The sequence below is a fragment of the Podarcis melisellensis genome (assembly GCF_964234715.1).
Source record: "Podarcis melisellensis genome assembly, chromosome: 12".
NCBI classification, from domain to species: domain Eukaryota; kingdom Metazoa; phylum Chordata; class Lepidosauria; order Squamata; family Lacertidae; genus Podarcis; species Podarcis melisellensis.
The window spans coordinates 28,084,753-28,105,785 of NC_138544.1; the positions used below are offsets into that span (position 1 = coordinate 28,084,753).

At 41.6% G+C, this 21,033-nt stretch overlaps 1 protein-coding gene and 2 long non-coding RNA genes across 3 annotated transcripts in view; 1 reads left to right on the forward strand and 2 right to left on the reverse strand.

Moving 5' to 3' along the window:
- HDAC9 (histone deacetylase 9) overlaps positions 1 to 14,274 on the reverse strand; it is a 427,895-nt gene extending 413,621 nt beyond the window's left edge. The window contains exon 1 of the mRNA XM_081883158.1: positions 13,979 to 14,274. The gene's annotated coding sequence lies outside the window, so the exon portion shown is untranslated. The remainder of the gene's footprint in view (positions 1 to 13,978) is intronic.
- LOC309353896 overlaps positions 1 to 21,033 on the forward strand; it is a 356,834-nt gene that overhangs the window by 141,423 nt on the left and 194,378 nt on the right. The gene's annotated exons all lie outside the window — the stretch shown is intronic.
- LOC309353834 overlaps positions 20,119 to 21,033 on the reverse strand; it is a 34,947-nt gene continuing 34,032 nt past the window's right edge. The window contains exon 5 of the long non-coding RNA XR_014162044.1: positions 20,119 to 20,533. This is a non-coding gene — a long non-coding RNA (uncharacterized lncRNA). The remainder of the gene's footprint in view (positions 20,534 to 21,033) is intronic.

Genomic DNA, 21,033 nt, shown 5'->3' on the forward strand with positions numbered 1-21,033 from the left:
GTCACCTGAACATTAGTTGTTAAAACTGCATCTATCATTTTGATGCAGTTGTCCTTTAAGCTTACAATATCTCACAAAAAAATACAGCACTGGATTTCCTACAACTCCTAACTGGGCAAGAGAAGTTACTGAAAATAACCATTTTGCCCACACGGAACACTAAGTGATTGACAGGAGAAGAGAGCTGGACAAAATGGTCCAGTGTCTCTGTGTACATTCTCACTGTTCCGAGAAAAGTCTCAGAGTCGTCACTGTGCAGTGATGTTTTCCTTTGACACTGTAGCCAGTTAAAACAGTATATACTTTTAGTCACTTTTCCAGCTATAACATTTACAGCCAATTCCAATTTTGAAAATGGCAGCGTTTTGGATGGTACTAAATGAAGCCTGTTGAATGGTAGTTTTTCCCTGGCAAAGCTGACATTCTATATTAAGTTTTTACATTCATGGAACTGAAAAGGAAATCATTTACGTTTCTCCATTTCAGCTGGTAAATGTAGTTTGGAAGATTAAAGGATAAATCACATTAGCCCCTCACAGGCAGAAGTACTGTGACATTAAAAGGGGAAAAAAACACATGCAAGAACTAGTTGCACCAGTTCTATGCCCATCTATGCCCATTCATTGATGTATGTAAGCTTCATTGTACCATCAGCTCCAAGGAGGCCAGGAGAGCCTCACTCCAATTCCATCTAATAATAAGAAAGAGTGGTCTTGCAAACTGACTTAGCATAGAATGCCACCATGGCCCAGTTTGGACACAAACAAGCAGATAATCCATTACTGTACAAATGGGCCACAAGGCACTTTAAAACTCTGCTACTAGTTAGCAAAACAATTACAAGGTTTCATGCTGTTCCATACTCAGCAGAACAGGGTTTGTCCAAACCATGATTTGTTAAAAAAAACTAGGCTACCAAACCAAAATTGTTCACTGTTGCATCTGAGAAAAGGAAATAGCTGTGATGCATTTAACTGAGTTGTATTTTTTCAGAGCAGATTCTTAATTGTATGTAAAGGTAAAGGGTAAAGGGACCCCTGACCATTAGGTCCAGTCGTGACCGACTCTGGGGTTGCGGCACTCATTTCGCTTTATTGGCCAAGGGAGCCGGCGTACAGCATGACTAAGCTGCTTCTGGCGAACCAGAGCAGCGCACGGAAACACCGTTTATGCTAAATCTATAGTTAAACAGGACAGTTCAGAAGAAAGCAATACTGATTAGAAAATGAGGTGCTGGTATCACGAAATGCTCGCTGTATGATTCCAGGAGAAGTAACAGTGTCTAAAGATAGACAGCTTGTGTCTTGGTGCACCATATAAACTATGGCCTCTGTGTAGTATCTAACATTGATCATACTCAGGACAAAACCACAGAAATTAACAAACATGACTACAGTGGTACCTCAGGTTAAGTACTTAATTTGTTCCGGAGGTCCGTTTTAATTAATTTAATCCGTTTTAACCTGAAACTGTTCTTAACCTGAAGCACCACTTTAGCTTATGGAGCCTCCTGCTGCCGCCGCACCACCGGAGCCCAATTTCTGTTCTTATCCTGAAGCACTATTTCTGGGTTAGCAGAGTCTGTAACCTGAAGCATATGTAACCTGAGGTACCACTGTACTCTGAGTATGACAAATGTCAATACAACTCTTTGTCTAGTTTTTTGGCCTTTTAAAAAATTAGCCAGCACGAACAATTTAGCATGAAAATTCATTGCAAATTGGACCACAAAATTATAGAGGCCACACACACATTGCATTGCCTGATTCTAATCAGCAAACAACCTAATCCTAATAAATTGCATCATTTTCATACTAAATTGTATCACAGTTTTGAGGTGAAGTTAAAAAACAATTATGCCGGAATATTACACTGCCTTCCCTGGGAGAAGCACTACTGGAAGCGGGAAGGAAGGAAGGCAGTCTCTCAGCATGAGAAGACAATGCCCCAGGAGCCCCTGGGGAATCCTGTATTCCCAAGGGCTACTGACTTTGTTAGCTGCCCTTGGGGAAACTATTTCCCAGGGGTTATTGGACCTTTCATCCTGGAACCAGATTGAAGGGGAGGTAGAAGGCAATCTCCCTCCTTTCTTCTATTTGAAGCCACTTGCCGCTGCTGGCAATGCCAGTCAGATACGTAGGGTTCAAAGGGAATCAAGAATAAGACTTGGGAATCAGATGATAGAAAGGGAAGGCGGGCCAAGGGCTAGGCTGGTGAGCAGAGGTTTCGATTGGAATTCTTCTTTGGTTTCGAGTATTCCAAGCCCAAGAAGAATCTGGGTCTCCCGATACTTAACATTTCTTTGAGGGAAGCATTGCAAGCCTGAAAACTCATATCCAAATCCTGGAAGAACTGGCTTCACCAGCATCTCCAGTTGCTACTGCAACACATATACATAACAGCAAACGATTCCTCAAGTGCAATCAGTATAACCATCACACTGAAGATCAGGCAGACAATACCTCACATCATTGAGCCCATGATATATGCCAGATGGAATTTTTCACCTGAAAATCTTGATGTTTCTTATCATTGTGCAGCTTGATGGCCATAGGCACTGGACTGGAAAATTAGAAGGAAGTTGAACTGTGACTATTCTGTAAAAAAAAATTAATTCAAGAAAATGGAACATCAAGTGCAATCTGTGCATTACTGCTGACTGAAATAGCACAGGGACAGACTATGTGGGGGCTGTTGTTGTTGTTGAACTCCTTTGAGGGTAATTAGATGTCAGCGTGAGACTGCTTCAAAAGAAAAACCAATCCTCTTTCAAGATTCTAAATCTATGGATACTAGAATCGTTTATAGTTCGCTTTTTTAAAAAAACCACACACTTTTTATTATATATCTCACAGGGGCATCGTTTGGCCTTCCACCTGGAGGACTGATTATACCCACCTGATTCCATTCAGTGGTGCAGTAGCAACAGGTCCTCCCTGTTGCTATCCCTCTTTGTTTTAAGCTTTTTCCTTTATTTTGCTTTTTTGCAAATAATAATAATAATAATAATAATACAGATAGGTTGGGGAATCATTAGCTTCAAAAGGACCTGTGCATATCGAGAGCTGGATCTAGAATCAAATGTTACTGGTTTCCAATAGTTACACTTTTTCAGTTAAAAAAAAAAGGGTGCCAGCACCCACAAAATTGTAGAGTTGGAAGGGACCATGAGGGTCATCTAGTCCAACTCTCTGCAATGCAGGAATCTTTGGTCCAACATGGGGCTCAAACTCACACCCCTGAGATTAAGAGCCTCATACTCTCCCATCAGAGCTATCGACCCCTGCTCTTTATTTTCAAGTCCTTTGGGTGCCAGCACAAAATGGCTCCCACAGGTTGGGAAAAAAGAGGTACACTCCATACCGGTGAGTGGTAGCAGAAAAAAGAAGCAACCCCCATTAAGCCAATTATGAGAGAGGAAGGGGTGGAGAGAGCAATGCCTTTCATTTCGCTAAGACTTGGTCACTATCAACAGATGCTAAGTAACATGGAAGTGTTGTATCAGATAATCATGCCTTTTTTGACAGTGATTTTAGCTGCATGGAGGAAGAAAGCAACAGTCTGCTTTATTCAGTCTCAGCACTGGGGCTAAGAATAATGACAGGAATAGTTTTGATTGGTAGCTGGGGGGCTGCAAGGGAAGAATTTGGGGATTTCAGGGCTGATACTGTCTCTTTTGTTGCTGTGAATTCTGGCACCATCTGCCTGTGTGTGCTTGTTTCTCTGCCTGCAAAACACCTGTTCTGCCTGTAGTAAATAAAAGAGATAATTACAGGTGCCATAAGGCTTCAGCACTCTCTCCTCCAAAACAAACTGACCCTGTAAGAGATTGTCCTTAAGTTCCCTCTGCTTAGGGAAGAGAAGCCTAGAACAGTACACCGTGCAGCTTTCCTTACACAGCATGTTAAGAAACCAACTAAAACAGTTCAATCTGTAAGGCCAAAGAGCATGTCTAACCTCAAGCACATTTCAGCATGCAACTCTGGGGAAATCCTTTGAAGTGAATTTGGGCTGTTACTGCCATTTAAAAGCCAGAGTTAGCTATGTTAGTCGGCTCCAGCAAAACAATATAAGAGTCCCGTGGCACAGACAGTCAAATGTTTTGTGGCACAAGCTTTTGTGGACCACAGCCTGCCTTGCCAGACACTATTGTAAAATTTTAATGCCAGCATTTCACTGGCCACTTTGCAGAACAGAGATACATTCCTTTGCCAGTTTCAGAAGGAAATGGAAGGGAAAGGACAGGATTTGATAAAGCAACAGAAAAAATGCATTATGGAAAAACATTGACGGATAACCAACAGCCAGGTGAAGTTTATGTTGGTCCTCCAAACATTTTGCATTTGAATGCATTTACTTGACTCAAAAAGGATGGTGAAAGTCGTCCCAAACACAGAAGCAGCATTCCGGACCACACAAATGCAGCACCATTTGTGTGGCCTCTCAGCTGTGGGGTCCTCTCCCCTGGGAAGTACACAGGACCCTATCAATAGCAACATTCAAACAGACTTTAAAAAACATTTGATTGAATTAATTCAGCATTTTACTGAAGATTGTCTACAGGCTAGATGTTTTAAGGAGCGATTCTAACCCAGGCTGCTGCCTGGTGGGGCTGCATTGAGCAAACACGACATCTACCACCCTGCTGCACATAGGCAGGAGAGGCAGACAGGTAGCTGCAGGGTCAGCCAGGATGGCACAGAAGTCAACCACAGACCAAGTTGAGCGCCATCATCTGATGGCTACAAGGCCAGCTTTAGATCTCTTGTTATTTGACACATTCTTAGAATGGCCTGTTTTGAGGTCTTGCACTAGCTGTCACTAGCAGTGACCCTGTCAGGGCTATACCCACAAACTTGCACATTCAGCAGCCAACAGGGGAAGATCCGCACTGGCGAAGTGATGCTTTTGTCCCTGCATCAGTGGTGGCTGGTAGGAGGCTGTCTTCTGCCCGCTGCTGCATTTTTAGAATTGTTTTTCAGGCTCGTTTTAATGACAATACGTTAATAGATTGTTTGTTTATCCCTTTGTAAGCCATCTCTTGCAGGCTCGTGGGAGCGGCATTTGATTAATTAATTAATTTCAATGGAAAACTTAAGCAATGGCAAGATAAAACAAGTTGTCCTTATAATTACAACCTTGAGTAGTGTGGAATAAAAGAAAAGGCATAATTGGCAAAATGCTTTTACTAAATTTCTTCAATAAATGTTAGCATTCAATTATAAAAGAGAGCTTTGTTCCATTATTAATATTTTACACCCAAATTAAAATAGCTAGAGTGCTCTTGGCTCTCATTTTATTACAATGGCAAAACAAAAACCATTTTGCTGAATTTTCCTTTATTGACACAAACTGCTCAGTCCCTGAACTAACTTTACATAGAGGGGATTTTACAGTAAGAGACAACTCCCCCCCCCCCCCACTGTCAGTTATTCAATCTAAATCCACATTCTGCTATCACTTATCCTCAACTTTCAAACCCAAGCTTGCACATCTGGATGATGTGGTCAGTGCTGACTGGAGTGGGACCAAACCGGAAAGAGACATGAATGAGAGCAACTACAGGTCACCAGATGGAATGGAAAGGAGAGGCTAGAGAGAGTTTGTGACTCTACTCCTTCCCATCTCTTTTCTAAAGGATTCGTCAATATCTAGCCAATTTTAAAGGCTAAACCTATTGCTGTACCATAGCCAAACATTATACTGGGAATTATTACATAAATGCTTCCACAGTATTTATTCTTCTTCCACATCATCCAGTAAGCAGTGAATAACGTGATCCCCCCCCCACCTGTATTCAGTGGCAACGCTTTCAATCTTACATCTTATATATGAAGTTTCTACTTTTCTGACTGCACATTTGCTCTGATGTATTTCTCAGATCAACACCAGCACACCAAATAAGCACAACTAACAGGGGAAGTCACCCTATGATGCTATGCGCACTTATCTGAGAGAAACTGAACTCAGTGGAACTTACTTCTGAGTAGACATGTAAAGGAATGTGCTGCTAGCCTCCCTATCTCCCTCCAAAAAAGGGAAAATATATTTTTATTACCTTTCTCACTACAATGCATTTTCTAAGAGAGCATATTTTTCATAATAGACCCTTTCTTGAAATCAAAACTAGGATGGCCTAGTAATCCCAGAATAGTTTTCAAAACGTCATAAAATAAGCAACAGTTAGAAATATAACAAATATACACAAAGAAGGTGATTATCTCAGGGTGCAGGTAGGTTCACATATACAGAGGCAATCCTTGAGGTATTGAAGTCCTGAGCCATTTAAGATCAAAACCAGCACTTCGAATTGGGCTCATGCAGTTGGGTCAGGATTGGTGTCATTGGAACCAACTCCTAGGTGCTGAGGTCTCTTCTCCACCCTCAATAAAATATTTGAGGGGGCTGAGCCTCCCCAAAGTTGCTGGGCATTGTCATTCAAATGGTGTCCATGCACTATATCTTATGCAAGACAGGGCCCTGCCAATATTTTATTCAAGTTGGCAATATTTTATTCAAGTCTGCCGCTTTACCAAAGGCATCTTTCTACCGTAATTAAAGCGCTAAATATTAGTAAAACAGTTTTAAAACAGGTAAAGTGCACAGTGCATGCATAGTCATATTCTATGATTTTATCACATAATAACTAGTTCTAACTTTAAAGCTCACAGATTTCCAGGTAGTTGCAAGAACACGAATAATTTTATGTAAAAGGGGTCAGTCATATCAACAGTATATTAGTAGTTTATGTACTCTAGAAATTGTTAAATAATAGTTTATTTGTACAAGTAAAATACAAGTTTTGGAACCAGGTGAATACTTTTAAGAAGAAAAATATTTTGAGAGGGTTTTTATTTTGCTAAGAATATGCCACCAACAGTTTTCAGAGTCCAATCAAACAAATAATATGCCACTCCGAATATACTTCCTACCAAATTAATGCATGTTACACAAACCACATTCACTTAGCTTCAAACTTCACTTTTTTCATCTGGGATTTATGCCTTCTCTTTCTTGAATATCTTATACTCTTGCCTCAGGCTAATCCACCTCTTTTGAAAGCAAAGCCAGAATTTAACAGCTTTGCCTCCTAGAGACCTAATGATAGATGTCAAAAATGTATCATTAGGATTTTGTCCAATTAAAAAAAAACAAGACTTAACAGAATGTATGTGTTATACAACTTTCCCATGTTGGACTAGGTAAAAGTTTGGAATAATGAAAGAGAATTCCTGTTACACAACATCTCATATATCCTTGAGGGGAAAGGTTTACGACTTTCCCCATTGTAAAAACATATTATGCTTTCAGGTTTTATTAGAGTAGTGATCCTGATCCAGAGATCTTTGTGTACAGTGACAAGAAGCTCAACATGATTTGTACATGAAATAGATAGGCATTGTGAGAGTCAGTTTGGTATAGGAGTTAGTGTATCAGATTAGGACTTCAGAAACCAGGTTTGAACCTTGAGTTCTTCAGAGTAAAGGCAGGCAATAAAAGTAGTAAATATACAAGGCCTTTTAGAATTGACAGCACAAAAGAGGGTAGATATGGAATTTCTTCCAACACAGCACCGTTTACCAGATACAGAAGATTAATCCAGATGCCACATTTCCAAACAGAGACAACTCTTTCTAGATCAGGGCATATATGTAGAAATATTTAAATCTGAATTTATACCTCACTATTGTCAAGGGTTGTGAATACAAAGGTTCTATAGTTTTTCAAGGATACGGGTGGCACTGTGGTCTAAACCAATCATAAGGTTGGCACTTTGAATCCGTGCAACGGGGTGAGCTCCCATTGCTTTGTCCCAGCTCCTGACAACCTAGCAGTTCGAAAGCATACCAGCACAAGTAGATAAATAGGTACCGCTGCAATAGGAAGGTAAACAGTGTTTCTGTGCACTCTGGCATTTGTCACAGTGTCCCATTGCACCAGAAGCGGTTTGATCATGCTGGCCACATGACCCTGAAAAGCTGTCTGTGGACAAATGCTGGCTCCCTCGGCCTGAAAGTGGAGATGAATGCTGCACCCCATAGTCAAATTCAACTGGGCTTAACCATTCAGGGGTCTTTCACCTCCTTTATAGTTTTTCACTACATGCTGTATTTTATTGTTATACTGATCCTAAATATGTGCAATGATTTCCAGACTGTGTTAGTCTGTTGCAGCAAAAACAACAGTCTTTTGGCATCTTAAAGACTAACAAACGTATTATAGCATAAGCTTTGATGGATCAGAATTCGCTTCACCAGATGTTGTAAATTAAAGTTGCCATATTTCAAAAAGATTTTGCAAAATCTCCCCCCAAAATGAAGTTTTTAGGGTATCTTGTAGGGAAATCGGCAAAAAATCAATACTTCATGCCTATCTGGGCAGGTCTATTTTCTTACTGTACCAGTGAGACCTCCCTTCACTGGCCTCATATCACAGATGTAGTTAAGTCAGTTTTGTGGATATAAAACTTGCATAGATAAAACCCAAATCCCATCACGAAAAATTGTGATACAAACATACCTTCCATAAGCAATTAAAACAACAACAACTTAAAAGTAACTTACAACTTTATCCTGTTTACTTCTATTTGTAAGGAAGCTCTCCTAACTTTAGTAAATGTGCAAGGAAGGAGTTGCAACCTTAGTCTTTAAAGCTAAGTGCTAAATTGTGAACTTAGAAAAAGGCATTGACTGGATGGCAAATGTCCATATGTAAACTGAAAAGATGAGTTTTAAGCAAGAATTCTGCATGAGCATATTAAAATCTTATTTTCTCTCTTCCAATATGATTTCAGTTCCGCTAAGGAGAAGAAGCTATATTCATTTCAAGACCCTAATGACTTCTGTTTGCATAAGAACTATGTAAGAAGATTTACAATGCGGGTAACCTATTATTAAAGTATATGCTAATCACTCTCAATCCATCTAAACTAAAACATCACCAAGAAAATATGCATAATGTGTTTAAACCAAAGACAAAACAAAACCATTATTTCTTATTTTACATGTACAGTAGTTAATTATTTCCGAATTGGCTATAAACCTTTAATGTTAAAGTATATGGATTGTATTTTAATTTAGTTTTTAAAACTCATACCAAAATAGAAACATTTTCATAAATATTTATTGGACCTTTCAGATGAAATGTTTCTCTTGCAAACTTACAGCCTGTGCTTAAAAGGAAGTTCCAATGATTTTAGTATAATTCACTTGCAATAAGAATACTTATGATTACAGTCCCAAGTTCTTACCACAATGTTAAAACAGTTAGGGGGAAATTATCCAGTTTTAATTCCGATGAGGGGATGTGATCTCACTGCAGTTTGGCTTTCTGAATCATCACTGAGAAATCAGTAAAATGAATAAATCCCTGCAAAGGTATCCTTCACAGACGCTACAAAGATTTTATTGGTAGACTGATGTGGGAATATTTTAAGGCAGCAACTGCCTACAGAATTTAAACATTATAGTTATGCCGCTGATCTATAGCAAATTGCCTGCAATTATTTTCATACAATCACCTTAGTAATACAGACTGACCAGGGACAGCAGCAAATTAGCAATATGGCCTGTCTAAGGCATTTAGGCTGGCACCCTTCCCACTTAGCTGTAATCTTAACTCCCAATGTAGGGGAGTAAGCCCTACTGAATTCAATAGGACAACTTCTGAATAGACATGGTTAAGATTGTCGCCTTGGCTGCGAATAAGACCTATTGGACTTATCTGGACTTGCTTCTGAGTAGACATGTATAGGATTGTGCTATCGATCATCAAAATTTCTCCAGCCATACAGACATCATCAAACCTCAATACATGCAGCCAACATAATATCATGTGTACAGCAAGGGTCCTAGCCACACCACACTGTACCATCATCATATTATTTATGTAGAAATAGAGGTGAGGCCTGAAACGTTTCATCTAACAGTGATGTTAGCATTTTTCCGAAATTATAAAAATTAATATATCAGCCTACTGAAAGCAATGAAAAATATTGTTATGTCCAACACAACATGGTTTAGTCTACTTCTTAACAATGCTATATGATAAAAATTATTGTTGTTTCTTTCTAAAGTTGCACATATTTCACAAATTATGTACTTTAGGAATCTTAACACTTCTTTTTTGTTCACAAACCTTTCAGAAATTTGAAATCATATCTCAAAATGCTCCAGTGAGGGATTCTTGTATTCAGCATTTCTAAAATAAAACTACACAAGATTTCAGAAGTTAAGCTAACTTATATAAAGTTACCCGTACGAAAAGAAAAAGGCCAGGAAATTGGTGGAAAGTCCTAAAAACTAATAAAAGTACTGAAAAGTCCTAAACACTAATTCCAGGAATTACTCAACGTTCATCACAGGTTTATTAAAACCAGAAACCTATTTGTGGAAAAGTATAAAAAAGACAACAGAAAAGCATATGCATTACTTGAATCTATGAAATATCATTTTTAAAAGGCACATCAATATGCATACAAGTGCACTCAGAACAACATACAGTATTTACTATAGTTTAGCATTACAATAATTACCCTTGTTGCATTTACCCTTAGGACAGTTGTGTGAAGAAAGTGATTGTGGTCACTGTTCATTGTATCTGATTTCAAGATACTTACATCTGAGGTCAGGATGTATTTTTTCTTTTGCTTTTAGCTTTTTAAAGAAGTGAAACTAAGGCTAACATACTTGGCCAAGGCCACACCATGATACCATGACAGAGGACAGACATAGACACCAGATGTCCATGATCCAATGTGATGTAATGGAAGTGTTAGTCAATGATGGTGGGGTTGGGCATATAGGGTCACTAGACCCATAGTATGGAACAAAAATTCAGCAGGCACACTCCCATCCGATTTTCAGGCATCTCTTAAAGACCAATCTATGCAATCAAGCTAATACAACTGGGTTTGGGAGGGGGGGTTCATTAGAATGGTCATTTTGTCCTTTTTTTGGTGTTTTATATTTTATTGTATATATTTATAGTTTCATTGTATATATTTATAGTTTTATTGTATATATTGCTGTACACTGCCATGTACGAAATAAATGCTTAAATAAATAATTCCCCAGTGAGCCACAAAGCTCTCCTGAATCAGCTGCTCTCTCTCAATCTAACCTACCTCACAGAGTTGTGAAAATAAACTCTTTGGAAGAGAAGGGCGGGATTAAAAGGTAATTAAAATAAATAAATTTCTGCACACTGTTCCACACTGAGGACCTCTCTCTCTCTCTCTCTCTCTCTCTCACACACACACACACACAAATTCCAGGAAAAAGGAAAAAATACCTTAATGTGCTATTCTGAACATACGGTACTTACTGCCTCACTGAGCAGATTGGGGCATCAGAGTCAGAGCAACCTTAGGCAGTTGCATGGGCCCCAGCAGTTAACCAGGGAATGCAAGACTTCTCCACTCCCCACCCCGGCCTGGTACTCTTAGCAGCTCTGGATAATGGGGTCCAGTCAGGGGCATCTTACCCATAGAGGCTAGTGACGCGAGGCACCAGGGCGCCAAGTTCTGGAGGATGCCAGGGAAGAGGCGGAGGCTGGATGCAGCACCTCCCGGCATCAGCTCACTGCCCTCGCCCACCTCTGCCATGCCATGCCGAAGCAGCGCCATGCCCAGAGCCTCCATCTGCCATGGTCACCGTGGCACGAAGTGGCCAGCTGAGCCGGGGGGTGCCGCGTCCAGCCTCCGTCTCTTCCCCACTGGAGGAGCTGCCCTCCAGCCACTGCCCACATCCTCCAGCCCTGCCGGCAGTGCTGTCCTCCCTAAAAAAAACACTGGGAAATGGGGGGGGGGAGAAACTGTAGGTATGACCCACCAATGCATGAAGCACTGTTGCCTTCTTTGCCACCTGGTAAGCCCACCTGGTAAGAGAGAATGCAGCCCACCAAAGAGCACTTAGGAACAAAGGAGTCAGACCATTGGTCCACATAGCTCAGCACTGTCCACACCGAATGGCATCCCAGGATTTCAGGCAGGGGACATCCCCAGCCCTAGTGGGAGATGCCAAAAATTATACCTAGGAACTTGTGCATGCAAAGCAAATGCTCTAACATGGGCTTATGGCCCTTTGCCCAGGCCACCCTCACAGCTGGAGGCAGTTCTGCCCTAAGTAAATGATACATTTGCACTGTCAAGAATGCAACCTTAATGCAAGCCACACTGAACACACTAGAAATTACTTCCAATTAAACATATGAGAGGATTGCTAGAGTAGATGTCAGGATGATCAAGGAGAGCCTCTGTCAGCTGAATAAAGTCACTGGGTTGAGGAAAACATTGATATTTACTTGATTTATATGGACATATAAATGATCCATTAAAAGACAAACCCTATGCACATCAAAATGATATTCTGGGGATTTAATGCTATTACAAGTGTAAACATAATAACCAATTGTAGCAATGCCATGTTGCAGTAGGAATTCCTCCCATTCATTTCAGAAAAAAAATAGTTTCATACCCCTAAAATCAATTTAAAATATAAAATATGTACAGTAATTTATTATTATTATGCCCTTGAGAATGACATAGACCTTTTCAAAAGGTAGCTATTATGTACCTCCTTAGTTCTCCCTTCATTTTAGATCTATACGCATAATTATTTTATAACTATTATTTTATTTTCCCTGTTTTCTCCATGACTTGTACATTTTAACAGTACTTTAAAATTCTGGTGATCACCACATTTTCAAGGCTTACCGGAGAGTAAATCCCATTCAGCTCAATTATTCTGAGTAGACATATTTAGGATTGCACTCCACCAGAATACATTTCAGCATTTTAGAGGCAGATATATTTTCCTCCGGTAAAAATATAGCCTAGTTGCTTGTTGCAGTAAGCACACATCATGTTACTTTATTCATTTCTAAACTCATATATACATATGGATTTTAAGTATTTTATAAAATAATTTGAATATTAAAATAGCTGGGGTTCCCCCCTCCCCAAAGAGTCATTTCTAACCATTGTACAGACTTTCCTCCCCTTTCAAAACAAAAAAACAAAACCCACAGCAGCTATTTCCATAGTTACGGGATCCAGAGTTATTCATCGTGGAAGTTTGCTTTGTGGAAATACATGTCTGTTAGGCACAAAACCCCAGAACAGCCCCATCTCTCTACAACTATGTCCTGAAAGAGCCCAAACACATGAATCAGTTGCAACAATACTTACTCCCCCAGCTCTAAAATCCGGATATGCCTCACAAGCACACAGCACCTGCAGACCAATCCCATGCGCTTTGACTTGGAAGTAAAACCCACGCTGTTCAATGGGACTTGCCTCCAAGGAAGGGTACAGGAAAACGTGGACAGGATGGCAGCCTTCCTTCTTCCAGAGGGAAGTGGGGAGAATCAAACAAACCGATCGGCTGCAACGAACGCATTTCTAGCATCTACACCAATCCCAGTCCATACCAAGAGGCACTGAAGGCAACCCTCCCGATGGCTCCACGCGAAGATGGGAGTCCATCCCACCTGTTTGATACCCAGGAAACATTCCCTAGCGCTCATCTCGCTAAACCTCTCTCGTTACCTGGTTCAAGTGCATCCCACGGAGCGCCTTCCTACCAGCGGTTTCCTCTCTCTCTCTCTCTCTTGCCAGCTTCCCAAGAATAAACCCAGCCGCCTCGTTCAAATCATGGATGAGAGGAACCCCAAAGTAGGCGATATACACACAGGCACAGAAAGAGAGTTTGGTGCGTGTATGTGTGCAGGATTCCCCTTCCAACCCTAAGTGCCAGCATTCAAAAAAAAAGCAATGGCAGAGTAGCAGAGCTGCAGCTTTCCTCCCAACGAAATCCCGTGTGTGTGTGTGTGTTAAAAAATAAATAAATTCCCAAGGCATCTCGAGAGAGAGAGACCCAAGACTGAACTTCTGGTCCACACACACACACACCTTGCTCCTCCAAAGGAGCCCATTCAGTTGCATGGGAGGGATGTCCGCATCTGCCACGCCACTCACCTGTGTGCGAGATGCTGCTGTTCAGCAGCTGCTCCCTTCCTTCCTTCCCTCCTCCTGCTCTTTATCTCTTTGCTCCGGCCGGGCGGCGACTGGCAGGCGTGCCCCCCACTGCCATCTTCTGCTGGAGGCGCCGAAGCGAAGGGACTATGGGGGGGGGCGAGGAAAGTGGGGGGCAAAAGAAAGTTACCTGCCGCCGCTGCTAGTGCTGCTGCTGCTGTGGGCAAGGGGGCTTCATGTGAGCCTGGCCCCGGCAGGCGGCGGAGCAAGCCTCTCGCCGGGAGAGGAAGAGGAGGAAAGGAGGCGGAGATAAGGGAGGGAGGGAAGGAGCAGCAGCAGCAGCGAAGGGCTGAGCGCCGCTCTCGCAGCCCGCCGCCGCCGCCGCCGGTGGCGGTGGTGGCTCGAGGAGGATTTACTAAAAATAGCAGCCGATAAGGGGCGGGAGAGGGGGGGGGAGAGGAACCGGGCGGGCGCGGGAAGCGGAGAGGCCGCCTCAGCCAACACGCCCAGAGTTGGCGACGGGCTGGGGAGGAAGCCGCGCAAGGGGGCGAAGTGGGGCAGCGGGAAGGAAGGCCGTCGAAGCGGCCTCTTGTCAGGGAGAGGGCGAGCTCATTCCCCTCAGAGATAGAAACAAGGCAATTGTGAGGGGTTTTTTTTTGGGGGGGGGGTGAAGAGCCTTTTGAAGCCGCCGTGAGGTAACTTTGGGCGCTGGAGCGGGAGAGGGTGCTGCTTCTTCGCCCCAAGGAGGTCTTTCCCCTTCAGGCGCCACAGTCATGAATTTCCAGAGGGAAATTGCATCAAAAAGAGCAAATAGTTTTGTGGCACTTTAAAGGTTAATGCATCTTATTATGACATGTTGTTGTTGTTGTTTAGCCATTTAGTCGTGTCCGACTCTTCATGACCCCATAGACCAGAGCATGCCAGGCACTCCTGTCTTCCACTGCTTTGCTAACAGTCTACTTCATCAGACACAGGGAGAGTGAACCTGAGATGCAGGTACATATAAAACCCCCATCCACCTGCAATTCAGGGTCTCACTTCATGCATCTGACCAAGTGGGTTGTACTAAATTTGTTAAGTCTTACAGCAGTGACCAGAGGAGGAATAACCACTGGGAGGAGTGCAGAAATAAAAAAACATCATGGTACACCTGCATCAGCACAACCAGATGCCTTCATCTGCCCCAGCTGCAACAAAACATGTCTCTCCCATATCAGTCTCTACAGCCACAGCAGGCGCTGTAACTCTCCAATGGTTTGACTTCACCCCCAAAAGCGCACTCTTCCATTGTCTCCAGAGCAGACAGATGCCAGCCTTTAAGCTGCTGGAAGGTTCTTTGTTGCTTACACTCCTGAAGTTATACAGTAGATCACAGCCTTCATATTCAGTGTTTAATTAAATTGTCTACTGAAAATGACTTACTGTTTCTATAACCTTGTCAGATGAGCCATTCTGTACTTCTGTTTCTTTAATATATTTTGCTTTGATTTTATTTTAATTGAGACTTTTTGCACCACATAGGTATATTTTCATAGATATATATTTTAATGAGTTTGAAGTATTGAAAGGTATAAAATATTACTGTACATAATAATGCAAATAACCAGGAATAACCAGCAAATTCACAATTAATCACATAAACTCGAATTTCTGCTTTACTTTCAGAAAGCATGTATTGAAAGAGAAGGCAAGAAAACGCTGTTACTAGTTTTTAGTGACGGCAGCTGGTGGGAGCATTCCATGATTTAAGTTCCATTGTTGGGACAATCCCACCAATAGAAGGAAGGAGGTGACTTTTGCCAATTCCCCCCCCCCCCGCATCCCCCTCCATTCCAGAGACTTGGGATCCCCCTGGAACTGTGGGGAAGCTGCAGGGAGAGAGAATTGGAGAGAGTTGACTCCCCATTTCTACCAATTTTACAGTGATTAGATAGCAAAATCCTATGTATATCTACGTAAGTGAGTACAAGACTGCAGCCTAAAGTCTGTTAAATATCCGTATTGTGGTTAGTTTGTTAGTTTGCATATGTATGCTATAAAACTAGAGATAATGTAGCTTGCTTCCATCTAAATGTTAATTCTGGATTACCACCTGTACTAGCAGGAGGTGTTTTCTGAAGAGTCCAAAACTCATTTGCATATGTTAATCCATTCAAATGTATGACAAGTGAAGAATTCCCCTTGTGCCCAGGCATGGCATCAAGGGATCACATCTTCCCATACTTATTTATACATCTTTGCTGTAGGACCTGTGCATGGAGCAAATTTTACTGCTCTGTCTGAATGGTTGGCCAGCTATCCATCTGCCCTCAAAAGGCTAACCACCTCACTCTTCTGTCTTTTCTTTCTCCCACATCTTTATCTTGGCAGCAGGACTGCTTCATCAATATATTAATTCACTGTAATACTGTATTCCATCCTCTGAAATGCACTTATGCACAGTAACATGTATCAAACTAAAATAAAACTCCCTTTGCTTGCATGACAATGTTACAACAATGAAAAACCTCAAGTCTGTAGCAAAATACATAACCGTAAGTTACACCCTTGGAACTAGCTCCCACTGTTTCTTTCCTATTACGTGCCAGAAAATATGAAACATCAGCTTTAAGTGTGTGACCTTCACTTTACTCTTCAACTAAAGCTGCAAATCCTACATACGCTACTGAAGAGTAAGACCTACTGAGCTCTGTGGAATTTACTTCTACTTAAACATCCACAGGATCAACATGCATTTTTGCTTTATATTACTTTGATGTATTCTTTTCTTATATGCCATCATTTCAGCCAGAAGTAGAATATTAAATATCTTCAAGCAGACAATAGTCCACTCCATCTCTCTCTAAAGCTCTTTCAGAGCAATCACATTTCTTTGTTCTTGGGTTGCCCAGAGAATTCTTTTCTGGGCGTTCTCAACCTAGAAAACAGTTGGTTTTATGCTTTAATTTCTCCAAGAAAAAATGATAGTATGAAAATACTGTCTTCAGAATTTTGAATGAAAGATGACATTCAAATACCTTTATTTGACAAAGCACAGTTGCTTTCAAGACACAGACTACAGAACACAGGCAAGCTGTTAGGTTTTTTCGCTTTGCTTTGCTGAGCAACAAGTTCTTCATAAGGACCATTCTTATCTATATAAATAAGTCCTGCTAAAATATAGGTGTGTGTTTGGAAAGTGGGGTAAAGGTAAAGGGACCCCTGACCGTTAGGTCCAGTCGTGGACGACTCTGGGGTTGCAGTGCTCATCTCGCTTTACTGGCCGAGAGAGCCGGCGTTTGTCCACAGACAGTTTTTCTGGGTCATGGGGCCAGCATGACTAAGCCGTTTCTGGCAAACCAAAGCAGTGCACAGAAACACTGTTTACCTTCCTGCCGGAGCGGTACCTATTTATCTACTTGCACTTTGACATACTTTCGAACTGCTAGGTGGGCAGGAACAGGGACTGAGCAACAGGAGCTCACCCCATCACGGGGATTTGACTGTCAACCTTCTGATCGGCAAGCCCTAGGCTCTGTGGTTTAACCCACAGCGCCACCCACACCCCGGAAAGTGGAGAATTTCTTCAAATTATACAGGGGTAGAGCTGGAAGGGTTCCATCTGTGCCATGGTTGAAGCAGGCAGGATCCTCCACAGCCAATCCTGCAGTAGTTTACCCATGCCATTCCAAATGGTGGATTTTACACACAGGCCAGGGATGCCTGTGTTAGACATTTTCTGATAGCTGACTTAATGTCCAAGGGCACTGTCTTGTTTTTGCTTCTGTGGCCCTTTTCAGGAACTTTGGTCCAATGCACCCAAATCTGTTCTTGCACAAGCATCTGTAAAATTAATTATAGGCAGGTTACATTGCATGGGCAGATGTGGATTACGCCCATACATTCATAAGGTTGCAGTTCAGTGGTAGAGTATCTTCTTTGCATGTAGAAGGTCAAAAGTTAATTCACCTAGATCTAAAGCAGAGGTCAGCAAACTTGTTCAGCAGGGGGCCGGTCCACTGTTCCTCAGACCTTGTGGGGGGCGGACTATATTTTTTGGGGAAAAGAACAAATTCCTATGCCCCACAAATAACCCAGAGATGCAATTTAAATAAAAGGACACATTCTACTCATGTAAAAACACACTGATTCCCGGACTGTCCGCAGGCCAGATTTAGAAGGCAACTGGGCTGGATCTGGCCCCCGGGCCTTAGGTTGACTACCCATGATATAAAGGCAGGTCTGGGAAAGTCTCATCTGAATCTCTGGAGAGCCGCTGCAAGTCAATGAAGACAAAACTAGTTGTTGGTATTAATACCCTGTCCATCTGCTAGATGTACCAGTGGTGTGATTCTGTATAAGGCAGCATCCTATGTACCTGTGAGATAGGAAGTTGCCTTTTACTAAACCAAACTGTTGATCCATCTATCCTGAATAGCAACAGCTGTCTGAACCTCCAGCAGATCATCTGCTAGTTGTCCATTAATTGGAGATGCTGAGGAGTGAACTTGAGGTCATCTGAATGCAATGCATGTGCTCTACCTGATGTAAAATGAGCAGTGAGCCAAGACAAGGTAGTGGTGTTTGAATGCAACCCCAACTCATTTTAGAACACCAATTCCTGCTTCTGGTGCAAATAATGGAATAAATATTGTTTTGTTTTATAAACTAACAGTCTGTGGTAGAAATAATCCTTCTGAAAGGCATCAACAACAGTGCTGGCATTTCATTATGGAAATGTAAATATTACAGCGAGGAGAAAAGATTGTAAACAATTAGCTCCTATGACCTTTTATGAAGGACACACTGAAATAGGAAAGCTTCGTAAAAGGTTAAGCAGCATGAATGTGACATGTTGGTTGAACTTGCCCTCTGAAGACTTCCAAGTTTTTTTCTGACCTGGACTGGAGTAGTCCTACAGGAAATGACGAAGCAACAAAATACAATCATTTGTTTTTCTTTCTGTCACTTTTGTAACATTTTTTAAAAAACTGAGTAAGATATTAAAATATCCTGTTTCTTTATCAGTATCAAGGTTTGTGTTTAAGGTTGCAATCCAAAACACACTAGGGAGTAAGTCCCATTGGACACATGTATCAAATTATATATGAATAGCAATGGACAGTAAGGTGTAATCCTGTGCACGCTTATGGGTAAAACCCATTGAATCTACTGAGACTGGAGAGCTGTGTAGCAGCTGACCATGTAAGCCCATTTTTGTTTTCTCAGATGTAAGAATTAAATTTACTCCCAGTATCCAGTTCTTTCCCAAGGCCTGGCTCACCAGTCTGGCTCTGTGCCTTCCTCAAGTGTCTGCCACCCTGGAATATATTAATATTAAACAATAATAATGCCTCTTTCTTTCCTGGATGGAGAATGAAGAGATGGGGGCAGGCAGGTAGGTAGGGTGGCCAGTTATGCATTGCCAAAAAAGAGAAGTTGCATGAAGAAAAAAGGAGAAAAGTTAATTTCAATTTGCATAAAATTGACATATCATAATTTTTGTGCACAGGTGTACATTTAGAAATAACTACTGTAATTGAAGTAGAAATGCAATGCATCTCACCACAGTAGGGGAAGACATCAGGTGAATTGTGTGCCTGCTCAGTCCATTTTGAGGCTCCTGCTCTCCCTTTTGATGGTTCCTTATCTTTAAACCAGGGTTGGACCAGCCAGCCCTCCAATTAGAGCACACCTTCAAAAAGAGGATTTGTCCTCTTGGCAGTACTGTGAGCAGCACCAAATTTTAGGTGGTGCGGGCTGTTCCCCACCCCCACCCCTGGGCATCAAGCTGAGAGGAACGCAAAATAATAATAATATAAAATAATAATAATACCTATATTTATATGCTTACCTACTCAAAGTTAGGCCTCTGGTCAGAGTTGCTGCAACTATGATGTGGTGCACTTGAGAGCATTTGCAGAATGAAAGGCAAGGGTGGGAAAGAGAGGCACCAAATTTTGTCCTTGCTCAGAGTGCCATATTACCAAAATCTGCCCCTGCTGTTAGGTAAGATAAATGGCCACCCTTGGGGGAGGAGGATGGATGCATAGCAAGCTAATTTACTGATTTTAAGCAAGACTAGTAACATTTACCTATTTCCCCTAAATAAACTTTCATTGCGGAAATTGAATTGAATATGAGCAAAGAAAGGAACTGTCATATTTGTTTTGTATTGGCAACCTCACAGGTATTTATTATTTCCTGTTTTACACACACACACACAAGCACGGCAGCAAAATACAGCATGCATATGTTCTCTTGATATAAGTATACAGCTCTGTTTTCGCACAAAGATACTGGAAAATCAGGTTACTCATCACACCGCAAAAGACTCGGCATATCTGTAGATTTGCAAAATAGGTGGCCAGGATTGTATGAGGTGCTCAGCACCCATGACAGTGAAATCAAATGAGAATTAAAAGGCTGCACCAGAATTTCAGGCTTTTGCAATGCCATTCTTTCAGCTTGTACAATTGCTTTCAAAGCTTCTGCTGCTCCTTCAGAGTTCTCTTGGCGGCATTAACTTCTAATTGTCAAAAATTGATCAGCCAAGAAAAACTCCTGTTAACCTGTAAACTGAGAGATAAAGAAAGTTATTTACACATATAACATGCACTGAATTCAGATAGCTGCACTGTATTCAATGACATGGTCTGTGGCAGCAATCCTGTTCACATTCTTACTTAAAAATAAGTTCCATTGCATAAGCATGCATAGGATCAAGCTGCATGCTTGACAAAGTCAAAACCTTAAAGGGGTTGGTTTCTTCTGATATTTAAGTGAGCAGCAGATATCAAACAGCTTGTAGGAACAGAAAACCCAGAAAACCTCTGCTACTCTGCAGTGCCACCACTTGTGGATGACCCGAGGAGGTACTGCAGCTCCCTTTCCAGAAGGATCACGAAATAAGCAACTGACCTTATTATATACTCATCAGCCTGCCCTGAATCTCCTGTGCTGGCTCCTTGTCTCCTCTGATATCCAAAACAATTTTCTTGTCCTAACCTTAAAATTTCTCCATGCCTTGCCTCATATCCCAGTATTGTATCCCAGTAATGTACAATCATTTCTCCTCT